Here is a 13,815-nt window from a genome sequence, read left to right on the forward strand (position 1 = left end):
TTTGCTTTTTTGATAATATTAGAAGCAACTGATTCACCGGAAAGAGTGTTATCGAGGGTGACCCCTAAATATTTCACAGACAGAGAGGTATTAATTAGCTCCCCATTGCAAGCAACAGTAAAACTATCAACTGAATTTAGCTTCCTTTTGGTACCAAATAAGATGGCCTCAGTTTTACCAAGATGAAGGGAGAGCTTATTATCTATCATCCATTGCCTGCAAGAGTCTAATTTGAGACTCAGTTTATCAGCGATCTTTTGGGGATCTTTATCAGAAACAAGCAAGACACTGTCATCAGCGTATAAAAGTGATTTGCAGTCGACACTGGTGGGCATGTCATTCACATAGCAGAGAAAGAGGAGTGGACCAAGGATACTGCCTTGCGGAACTCCACAGGAAATATCAAGTGGGGCAGAATCAACCTGGTTGACATTGACGATTTGCCTCCTACCAGTTAAATAAGATTTAAACCACTCAACCGAGGACACTCCCAAGGCCTCTAATTTTTTCAAAAGAATGACATGGTCAACAGTGTCGAAAAGCCTTTTGCAGATCAATCAAAACCATACCAGTAAAATTGCCAGAAGCGGTCTGACTATGAATATAGTCAGTAAGGTGAGTCAAACATGTGTCCGTTGAGAAAAGCCCTAAATCCAGACTGGAAGCTGTAAAGGATGTTATTCTTTGTTAAGTAGTTCTCAAGCTGGACATAGACGCCCCTCAAGGATCTTGGAAGTGACACTAAGAATGCTCACAGGACGATAGTTACCAACTTCTGTTCTTACATTTTTCTTAAAAAGTGGTTTAACACGAGCCATTTTAAATTCGGTTGGAACTGAACTTGAACTGATAGATAAATTGATAATGTGCGTTAAATGATCTTTGATGACCAAGGCTCCATCCCTAAGAAATCTTGCTGGGATACCATCGAGTCCAGTACTTTTAGATGTGTTTAATGAACAGAGTTCTTTAAAAACAAAATCAGAAGTGATGGATGAGAGTCTAAAACTGTTTGGTTTCACATCCTTTTCGTTATAAAATTTTTTAAAAACTTCAGACTCAGTCGAAAAAAGACCTTTCGATGGTGGGAGATCTTTCACTAGGTTGCCAGCAACAGTAGTGTAAAAATCATTAAAACAATTGGCAACTTTTTTAGAATTAAAACACTTCTCACCATTCACAGTTAAAACAATTTGAGAATGATCTTTACCTTTGGAGCTGTAGCCAAGAGATTTAAATTGTTTCCAAAGACCTTTAGGATTGTTTTTGTTTTCTTCAATTTTGTTAGAAAAATATGAAGCTTTTGCCTTCTTAATATCCCGTTGAATTTGATTTCTGATTTTACAGAACTTTGTGTAAACCTCAGGATTGTTATCATGTTTAAAATTGTGCAAAAGCTTATCTCTTGAACTGATGTTATCCAAGATGTCATTATTCATCCATGGTTCGGTTTTATTTTTTATTCGAACCTCTTTGACAGGAGCTATTTTGTCAATGACACTCAACAAGTTCATTTTAAATACATTCCAAGCAGAATCCACATCACTGCAATAAACATGTGACCAGTCAGTATCAGCCAGTGCAACCAGCAGATCATCTTTGCTGTAATTCTTAAGAGAATGCACGTTGACCACGTTGTGTTTATTGAACTTCACCTTCTTTGTCTTTCTTGTGCAATAAATAAGAAACTGATGATCGCTAATGCCTACACCGACTGTACCTGATTGGGTGATATTGTCAAGGTTATTGCAGATGACATGGTCCAGAATAGAAGATCTTGTTTTACACACTCTAGTTGGGGAATCAATAACTTGTTTACAATCAAACATTTGCAACACATGTTTCATTTTTGACAAAAGATAGTCTTGTTTTAAGGCATAATCGACATTAAAATCACCAAGTATAATGAGTTCCAAATCAGATTGAATTCTAGACAAAGTGTCTTCAAATATGTCAAAAAAGTGAGAGTTAGTTTGAGGGCGGTAGCAAGCGCCTACAACAATTGGTTTTGTTTTGGGGAACAATAATTCAGCCCAAATCGATTCGATCTGATCATTGCAAAGGTCTAATCTTGCATTAAAGGCAATGCTATCTTTAATGTACAAACACACTCCCCCTCCATGTCTATTTCTGTCATTATGAAGAACATTCATGGCCCTATGGTGAGGAAGGAACAACTAGGGCCATGATGTTTCCCCCCGCCATATAGACAGGTCTAGTACAATTATTTTCTGGGCCCCTCATTTCAAGTTGGCCATGAAAAATGTAATCAACCCCATAAAAATAGTGTAAACGGCACTGAAGGTCAAGGACACTCGCGCGAATTGAAAGACTTGTACATTATCATAGTAATATAAAAGTAAATCATTATTTATTTATACAAAATAAAAAATTAATGTTTTAAGCTTACCTACAAAAGCGTTACAATATCAGTGTCGATATCCACGTGAACATTAAATTTCTGAAGCAGCAGTTTACCTAGACGTGTCTGATGTTATCCCGAAATGCATACAACTACTTATATTTGTTTTGTTCTGATACAGTAAACAAATAAAACATGCAATTCTCACACACCTGATTGAGCCGAAAATATAAATTGGCAAGTGGTGACGGGCTTTTAGACGGGCTGTAAGTAGTGAATATTACGGGCGCACACCATACGATTTTTGAACCTTGGCCGACCCTGACTTTTTTAAATTTGCCCCCCCCCCCTCCACCCAGTAAAATAAATCAATTAAATAAATTTTTAAAAAAGAAGTAAAAAAGTTCCAAGGCCTTTAACAAACGCAGTTTACAGCTTTAAAAGTAAAAAAACCAACAACAACAACAAAAAAACAACAACAAAAAAACAACAACAACAAAACAAAAAAAACAACAACAAAAAATGGTTAGTCGATCTTTGCCAAATATTACAATAGGCCTACTTTATTATTTTTCTGGTCAATTTAAAGGGGTATTTCGTGATCCCTGTATCCTAGTAGATATCCACGAAAAAAAAGATTTCAGTTGATTCCAATTTTACGTTTGCGAGTGAGTTATCCATGATAATGACAGAGCTACAATGTGTTGTAATTTCGTTCTGGTATACCCGTAGGCCTACGTAGTTCAAATTTCCCGATATTTTCGCTAAATGAATTAATCTGCAAGAATGTTTTTGTACACATTAAAACATTATGTAGTTAGAGGTTTCCAGTTATATAAAAATCTCAACTTTTTTGAGAAAAGTGGGGATGATGCTGTGGAGTGTGGATCACGAAATGTCCTTTTAAGCCAAACAAATGAGGTAAAAGAAAAGAAAACTCACTTACTATCTTATTCTTAGCCGTTTACCAGGCCCGTACGCAGGGGGGGTGTTCGAGGTGCCCCCCCCCCCAAATGTGCAAAATTATACAAACAAAAAGTCCCAAAATATGACAATTTGCGAGCCAAAAAATCGTGTTTTTTACGCTTTTTTGGGGGCAAAAAAGTTCCAAATTTTTGAGGAAAAGTCCTCTTTTACAAAATCGCCCCCCCCTGGAAAAAGGTCCACTTTTTCAAAATCAGCATCCCCAACAAAAATCCTGCGTACAAGCCTGCCGTTTACTGTGGTATTGGGTGGTACTATGGGGATTTATTATGATTTGCTCTGTTGTCCTGACCCAGCACATCAAAACCAATCACTTTGCGGCTGGCTTCATTGACAGATAACAATATAAGAAGATGAGAAAATATAAAGAAAATAAAAAGAAATTTGAGCTTGTTTTGCTTCATAAAACATTTTTACTGTATCTGATTTCAACCAGTAAGGGGTCATTTTCAAGCTAAAAACAGCAGTTTATCCTAGTGTTTAAATCTCCCTTTTCGTTTCTGCCGCAAGGTGGTCTGTTTTGATGTGATGGGTCACATTGGATCCAATTAGGCCTATGCCAAAAATAAGGTTTGAAAAAATTGACCAATTTATTTAAAGCCACAATAAATTCGTTATTCTACACTCAAAATTATGAAATATTACTAGTAATAATTGTCGGGAAGGGTTTCTGTCCATTTTGAGCTGAAATAGCAAAGTAAAGTGGGCGAAACTCCGCTGGTTATTTTGGCCATTTAACATGCTGTACTGTGGGAGGACATTATAAAAAATTATAACTTGATGAAACTTCAAAGGTTCTTGATGGAACTACAAAGACATGACAAATTTGGCCGATTCTATTTGGTACAAGTTGGGACATGTGTAAATATTAATATGCAACAAAAAACCCAAAAAACCCCAAACAATTTCATATTATAAGATCGTATATACAGTACATTATGGCTTTAAAAGATCGTATATTATGACATTAGACAAGTATTGTTGTTTTAGTGTTATCCGGTCGAACCGTCACCGTGACCGGGTCCTTCGTCCTGATGGGACCAGGCTCAAGCAAATTGTTAGGGTTAAGCTTTAAAGCCTTGTATGAGTTGACCTGTATGAAGAAATTAGAAAGAAACTGTAGAAAACGGAAAAGAAAGGTCACTCTCAAAAAATGAACAATGTTGCTCTTGATTCATTGGGTCAAGAAATAATAAATTGAAGATTCTTATTACATGTCCCTTTTGACAGATTGTATCATTCCTCCCACAAATCTAAGAGCTTTTTAGTAACACCCTGTTAATGTTCAAGCAAAACCCGTTGCGTTATGGGTCCGGTAGGTAGGGGTCCCACGCATACCAAGTATGTCATTCACACTCTCGTCAATAGTATTAGTAGATAACATACCAAGAATGTCATCTACACTCATCAACAATAGATAGTATACCAAGTATGTCATCCACACTCTCATCAGCAGTAGATAACATACCAAGTATGTCATCCACACGCTCATCAGCAGTAGATAACATACCAAGTATGTCATCCACACTCTCATCAGCAGTAGAACACATACCAAGTATGTCATCCACACTCTCATCAGCAGTAGATAACATACCAAGTATGACATCCACACTCTCATCAGCAGTAGATAACATACCAAGTATGTGGTCATCCACACTCTCATCAGCTGTATAACATACCAAGTATGTAATCCACACTCTCATCGGCTGTATAACATACCAAGTATGTCATCCACACTCTCATCAGCAGTACTAGATAACATACCAAGTATGTCATCCACACTCTCATCAGCTGTAGATAACATACCAAGTATGTCATCCACACTCTCATCATCAGTTAGATAACATACCAAGTATGTCATCCACACTCTCATCAGCTGTATAAAATACCAAGTATGTAATCCACACTCTCATCAGCAGTACTAGATAACATACCAAGTATGTCATCCACACTCTCATCAGCTGTAGATAACATACCAAGTATGTCATCCACACTCTCATAATCAGTTAGATAACATACCAAGTATGTCATCCACACTCTCATCAGCAGTAGATAACATACCAAGTATGTCATCCACACTCTCATCAGCTGTAGATAACATACCAAGTATGTCATCCACACTCTCATCAGCAGTAGATAACATACCAAGTATGTCATCCACACTCTCATCAACAATAGATAGTATACCAAGTATGTCATCCACACTCTCATCAGCAGTAGATAACATACCAAGTATATGTCATCCACACTCTCATCAGCTGTAGATAGCATACCAAGTATGTCATCCACACTCTCATCAGCAGTAGAACACATACCAAGTATGTCATCCACACGCTCATCAGCAGTAGATAACATACCAAGTATGTCATCCACACTCTCATCAGCAGTAGAACACATACCAAGTATGTCATCCACACTCTCATCAGCAGTAGATAACATACCAAGTATGACATCCACACTCTCATCAGCAGTAGATAACATACCAAGTATGTGGTCATCCACACTCTCATCAGCTGTATAACATACCAAGTATGTAATCCACACTCTCATCAGCTGTATAACATACCAAGTATGTCATCCACACTCTCATCAGCAGTACTAGATAACATACCAAGTATGTCATCCACACTCTCATCAGCTGTAGATAACATACCAAGTATGTCATCCACACTCTCATCATCAGTTAGATAACATACCAAGTATGTCATCCACACTCTCATCAGCAGTAGATAACATACCAAGTATGTCATCCACACTCTCATCAACAATAGATAGTATACCAAGTATGTCATCCACACTCTCATCAGCAGTAGATAACATACCAAGTATATGTCATCCACACTCTCATCAGCTGTAGATAGCATACCAAGTATGTCATCCACACTCTCATCAGCAGTAGAACACATACCAAGTATGTCATCCACACGCTCATCAGCAGTAGATAACATACCAAGTATGTCATCCACACTCTCATCAGCAGTAGAACACATACCAAGTATGTCATCCACACTCTCATCAGCAGTAGATAACATACCAAGTATGACATCCACACTCTCATCAGCAGTAGATAACATACCAAGTATGTGGTCATCCACACTCTCATCAGCTGTATAACATACCAAGTATGTAATCCACACTCTCATCAGCTGTATAACATACCAAGTATGTCATCCACACTCTCATCAGCAGTACTAGATAACATACCAAGTATGTCATCCACACTCTCATCAGCTGTAGATAACATACCAAGTATGTCATCCACACTCTCATCATCAGTTAGATAACATACCAAGTATGTCATCCACACTCTCATCAGCTGTATAAAATACCAAGTATGTAATCCACACTCTCATCAGCACTGGTACTAGATAACATACCAAGTATGTCATCCACACTCTCATCAGCTGTAGATAACATACCAAGTATGTCATCCACACTCTCATAATCAGTTAGATAACATACCAAGTATGTCATCCACACTCTCATCAGCAGTAGATAACATACCAAGTATGTCATCCACACTCTCATCAGCTGTAGATAACATACCAAGTATGTCATCCACACTCTCATCAGCAGTAGATAACATACCAAGTATGTCATCCACACTCTCATCAGCTGTAGATAACATACCAAGTATGTCATCCACACTCTCATCAGCAGTAGATAACATACCAAGTATGTCATCCACACTCTCATCAGCTGTATAACATACCAAGTATGTCATCCACACTCTCATCAGCAGTAGATAACATACCAAGTATGTCATCCACACTCTCATCAGCAGTAGATAACATACCAAGTATGTCATCCACACTCTCATCAGCAGTAGATAACATACCAAGTATGTCATCCACACTCTCATCACTAAGCAGTAGATAACATACCAAGTATGTCATCCACACTCTCATCAGCAGTAGATAACATACCAAGTATGTCATCCACACTCTCATCAGCAGTAGATAACATACCAAGTATGTCATCCACACTCTCATCAGCTGTAGATAGCATACCAAGTATGTCATCCACACTCTCATCAGCAGTAAAACACATACCAAGTATGTCATCCACACGCTCATCAGCAGTAGATAACATACCAAGTATGTCATCCACACTCTCATCAGCAGTAGAACACATACCAAGTATGTCATCCACACTCTCATCAGCAGTAGATAACATACCAAGTATGACATCCACACTCTCATCAGCAGTAGATAACATACCAAGTATGTGGTCATCCACACTCTCATCAGCTGTATAACATACCAAGTATGTAATCCACACTCTCATCAGCTGTATAACATACCAAGTATGTCATCCACACTCTCATCAGCAGTACTAGATAACATACCAAGTATGTCATCCACACTCTCATCAGCTGTAGATAACATACCAAGTATGTCATCCACACTCTCATCATCAGTTAGATAACATACCAAGTATGTCATCCACACTCTCATCAGCTGTATAAAATACCAAGTATGTAATCCACACTCTCATCAGCAGTACTAGATAACATACCAAGTATGTCATCCACACTCTCATCAGCTGTAGATAACATACCAAGTATGTCATCCACACTCTCATCAGCAGTAGATAACATACCAAGTATATGTCATCCACACTCTCATCAGCTGTAGATAGCATACCAAGTATGTCATCCACACTCTCATCAGCAGTAGAACACATACCAAGTATGTCATCCACACGCTCATCAGCAGTAGATAACATACCAAGTATGTCATCCACACTCTCATCAGCAGTAGAACACATACCAAGTATGTCATCCACACTCTCATCAGCAGTAGATAACATACCAAGTATGACATCCACACTCTCATCAGCAGTAGATAACATACCAAGTATGTGGTCATCCACACTCTCATCAGCTGTATAACATACCAAGTATGTAATCCACACTCTCATCAGCTGTATAACATACCAAGTATGTCATCCACACTCTCATCAGCAGTACTAGATAACATACCAAGTATGTCATCCACACTCTCATCAGCTGTAGATAACATACCAAGTATGTCATCCACACTCTCATCATCAGTTAGATAACATACCAAGTATGTCATCCACACTCTCATCAGCTGTATAAAATACCAAGTATGTAATCCACACTCTCATCAGCAGTACTAGATAACATACCAAGTATGTCATCCACACTCTCATCAACTGTAGATAACATAACAAGTATGTCATCCACACTCTCATAATCAGTTAGATAACATACCAAGTATGTCATCCACACTCTCATCAGCAGTAGATAACATACCAAGTATGTCATCCACACTCTCATCAGCTGTAGATAACATACCAAGTATGTCATCCACACTCTCATCAGCAGTAGATAACATACCAAGTATGTCATCCACACTCTCATCAGCTGTAGATAACATACCAAGTATGTCATCCACACTCTCATCAGCAGTAGATAACATACCAAGTATGTCATCCACACTCTCATCAGCAGTAGATAACATACCAAGTATGTCATCCACACTCTCATCAGCAGTAGATAACATACCAAGTATGTCATCCACACTCTCATCACTAAGCAGTAGATAACATACCAAGTATGTCATCCACACTCTCATCAGCAGTAGATAACATACCAAGTATGTCATCCACACTCTCATCACTAAGCAGTAGATAACATACCAAGTATGTCATCCACACTCTCATCAGCAGTAGATAACATACCAAGTATGTCATCCACACTCTCATCAGCAGTAGATAACATACCAAGTATGTCATCCACACTCTCATCAGCTGTAGATAGCATACCAAGTATGTCATCCACACTCTCATCAGCAGTAGAACACATACCAAGTATGTCATCCACACGCTCATCAGCAGTAGATAACATACCAAGTATGTCATCCACACTCTCATCAGCAGTAGAACACATACCAAGTATGTCATCCACACTCTCATCAGCAGTAGATAACATACCAAGTATGACATCCACACTCTCATCAGCAGTAGATAACATACCAAGTATGTGGTCATCCACACTCTCATCAGCTGTATAACATACCAAGTATGTAATCCACACTCTCATCAGCTGTATAACATACCAAGTATGTCATCCACACTCTCATCAGCAGTACTAGATAACATACCAAGTATGTCATCCACACTCTCATCAGCTGTAGATAACATACCAAGTATGTCATCCACACTCTCATCATCAGTTAGATAACATACCAAGTATGTCATCCACACTCTCATCAGCAGTAGATAACATACCAAGTATGTCATCCACACTCTCATCAGCTGTAGATAACATACCAAGTATGTCATCCACACTCTCATCAGCAGTAGATAACATACCAAGTATGTCATCCACACTCTCATCAGCAGTAGATAACATACCAAGTATGTCATCCACACTCTCATCAGCTGTAGATAACATACCAAGTATGTCATCCACACTCTCATCAGCAGTAGATAACATACCAAGTATGTCATCCACACTCTCATCAGCAGTAGATAACATACCAAGTATGTCATCCACACTCTCATCAGCAGTAGATAACATACCAAGTATGTCATCCACACTCTCATCAGCAATAGATAACATACCAAGTATGTCATCCACACTCTCATCAGCAGTAGATAACATACCAAGTATGTCATCCACACTCTCATCATCAGTTAGATAACATACCAAGTATGTCATCCACACTCTCATCAGCAGTAGATAACATACCAAGTATGTCATCCACACTCTCATCATCAGTTAGATAACATACCAAGTATGTCATCCACACTCTCATCAGCAGTAGATAACATACCAAGTATGTCATCCACACTCTCATCAGCAGTAGATAACATACCAAGTATGTCATCCACACTCTCATCAGCAGTAGATACCATACCAAGTATGTCATCCACACTCTCATCAGCAGTAGATAACATACCAAGTATGTCATCCACACTCTCATCAGCAGTAGATAACATACCAAGTATGTCATCCACACTCTCATCAGCAGTAGATAACATACCAAGTATGTCATCCACACTCTCATCAGCAGTAGATAACATACCAAGTATGTCATCCACACTCTCATCAGCAGTAGATAACATAGCAAGTATGTCATCCACACTCTCATCAGCAGTAGATAACATCATACCAAGTATGTCATCCACACTCTCATCAGCTGTAGATAGTATACCAAGTATATCATTTACACTCTCATCAGCAATAGATAGCATACCAAGTATGTCATTCACACTCTCGTCATTAGTAGATAGCATACCAAGTATGTCATCCACACTCTCATCAGCAGTAGATAGCATAACAAGTATGTCATCCACACTCTCATCAGCAATAGATAATCTCATCAGCTATTGCGGCAGTAGATAACATACCAAGTATGTCATCCATCAGCATGATCAGCAATAGATAGCACCCCAAGTGTATCATCCACACTCTCATCAGCAGTAGACAACATACCAAGTATGTCATCCACACTCTCATCAGCTGTAGATAGTATACCAAGTATGTCATTTACACTCTCATCAGCAATAGATAGCATACCAAGTATGTCATTCACACTCTCGTATGTATGTCATCCACACTCTCATCAGCAGTAGATAGCATAACAAGTATGTCATCCACACTCTCATCAGCAATAGATAATCTCATCAGCTACTGCGGCAGTAAATAACATACCAAGTATGGCATCCATCAGCATGATCAGCAATAGATAGCACCCCAAGTGTATCATCCACACTCTCATCAGCAGTAGATAACATACCAAATATGTCATCTACACTCTCATCAGCTGCAGATAACATATACCAAGTGTATGTTATCCACACTCTCGTCAGCAGTAGATAACATACCATGTATGTGGTCATCCACACTCTCATCAGCTGTAGATAACATACCAAGTATATCATCCACACTCTCATCAGCAGTAGATAACATACCAAGTATGTCATCCACACTCTCATCAGCTGTATAACATACCAAGTATGTCATCCACACTCTCATCAGCAGTAGATAACATACCAAGTATGTCATCCACACTCTCCTCAGCAGTATATCATATTCATACCAAGTATGCCATCCACACTCTCATCAGCAGTAGGCCTAGATAACACACCAAGTATATGTCATCCACACTCTCATCAGCAGTAGATAACCTACCAAGTATGTCATCCACACTCTCATCAGCTGTAGATAACATACCAAGTATGTCATTCACTCTCATCAGCAGTAGATCATGGTAGATAGCATACCAAGTATGTCATTCACACTATCATCAGCAGTAGATAACATATCAAGTATGTCATCCACAATCTCATCAGCAGTCGATAACATATCAAGTATATCATCCACAATCTCATCAGCAGTAGATAACATACCAAGTATGTCATCCACACTCTCATCATCAGTTAGATAACATACCAAGTATGTCATCCACACTCTCATCATCAGTAGAACACATACCAAGTATGTCATCCACACGCTCATCAGCAGTAGATAACATACCAAGTATGTCATCCACACTCATCAGCAGTAGATAACATACCAAGTATGTCATCCACACTCTCATCAGCAGTAGATAACATACCAAGTATGTCATCCACACTCTCATCAGCAATAGATAACATACCAAGTATGACATCCACACTCTCATCAGCAGTAGATAACATACCAAGTATGTCATCCACACTCTCATCAGCTGTATAACATACCAAGTATGTCATCCACACTCTCATCAGCAGTAGATAACATACCAAGTATGTCATCCACACTCTCCTCAGCAGTATATCATATTCATACCAAGTATGCCATCCACACTCTCATCAGCAGTAGGCCTAGATAACACACCAAGTATATGTCATCCACACTCTCATCAGCAGTAGATAACCTACCAAGTATGTCATCCACACTCTCATCAGCTGTAGATAACATACCAAGTATGTCATTCACTCTCATCAGCAGTAGATCATGGTAGATAGCATACCAAGTATGTCATTCACACTATCATCAGCAGTAGATAACATATCAAGTATGTCATCCACAATCTCATCAGCAGTCGATAACATATCAAGTATATCATCCACAATCTCATCAGCAGTAGATAACATACCAAGTATGTCATCCACACTCTCATCATCAGTTAGATAACATACCAAGTATGTCATCCACACTCTCATCATCAGTAGAACACATACCAAGTATGTCATCCACACGCTCATCAGCAGTAGATAACATACCAAGTATGTCATCCACACTCTCATCAGCAGTAGATAACATACCAAGTATGTCATCCACACTCTCATCAGCAGTAGATAACATACCAAGTATGTCATCCACACTCTCATCAGCAATAGATAACATACCAAGTATGACATCCACACTCTCATCAGCAGTAGATAACATACCAAGTATGTCATCCACACTCTCATCATCAGTAGATAACATACCAAGTATGACATCCACACTCTCATCAGCTGTAGATAACATACCAAGTATGTCATCCACACTCTCATCAGCAGTAGATAACATACCAAGTATGTCATCCACACTCTCATCAGCTGTATAACATACCAAGTATGTCATCCACACTCTCATCAGCAGTAGATAACATACCAAGTATGACATCCACACTCTCATCAGCAGTAGATAACATACCAAGTATGTCATCCACACTCTCATCAGCAGTAGATAACATACCAAGTATGTCATCCACACTCTCATCAGCAGTAGAACACATACCAAGTATGTCATCCACACTCTCATCATCAGTTAGATAACATACCAAGTATGTCATCCACACTCTCATCATCAGTTAGATAACATACCAAGTATGTCATTCACACTCTCATCAGCAGTCGATAACATACCAAGTATGTCATCCACACTCTCATCATCAGTTAGATAACATACCAAGTATGTCATCCACACTCTCATCATCAGTAGATACCATCGACCCGGGCCGGGCCATCGACACTCTCATCATCAGTACATAATGATTATATATGTGTAAGCATGGTAAGGGTCGTTGATTAACGGGGATGCTTTTTAAATTTTTGTTTTGTTTTGGCTGCTTCGATCAACAATACCTCGTATACCCTTAAGGTAGCACTAATGCAATGCGAACTTAGCAGCTTTTAAGAATTTAGAATACAATAGCCTATTGATCATATCTTCTTTGGCATCGATAAAATACTCACATCAGATCACAAAATAATAAGAACATGATAATCAAATGTTAAAAGAGCGTGTGCACTACCCCGAATCGAGTAATAGGATTTAGAGCGAAAATGAGGTTTTAAATTTATTATGACAATATTTTGCTAATGGTGGATTTTAATAATGACTATTTAAGCGGAAGATTCGGAACCACTCATCATTGACTAAATTCACCAGACTCAAATCACAAAGCTTGCGCGCCGCCTGCGCTATAGATACACACGGAACATAAGCCTTAATATATATA

General features: G+C 38.7%; 1 protein-coding gene across 1 annotated transcript in view; it reads right to left on the reverse strand.

The window, feature by feature from the left end:
* The window catches only part of LOC140141117 (acetyl-CoA acetyltransferase, cytosolic-like), a 50,348-nt gene extending 47,745 nt beyond the window's left edge, over positions 1–2,603 (reverse strand). The window contains exon 1 of the mRNA XM_072162902.1: positions 2,411–2,603. The gene's annotated coding sequence lies outside the window, so the exon portion shown is untranslated. The remainder of the gene's footprint in view (positions 1–2,410) is intronic.
* Positions 2,604–13,815: the final 11,212 nt, after the last annotated feature.

Source organism: Amphiura filiformis, chromosome 19 (genome assembly GCF_039555335.1).
Source record: "Amphiura filiformis chromosome 19, Afil_fr2py, whole genome shotgun sequence".
Classification (NCBI taxonomy): Eukaryota; Metazoa; Echinodermata; class Ophiuroidea; order Amphilepidida; family Amphiuridae; genus Amphiura; species Amphiura filiformis.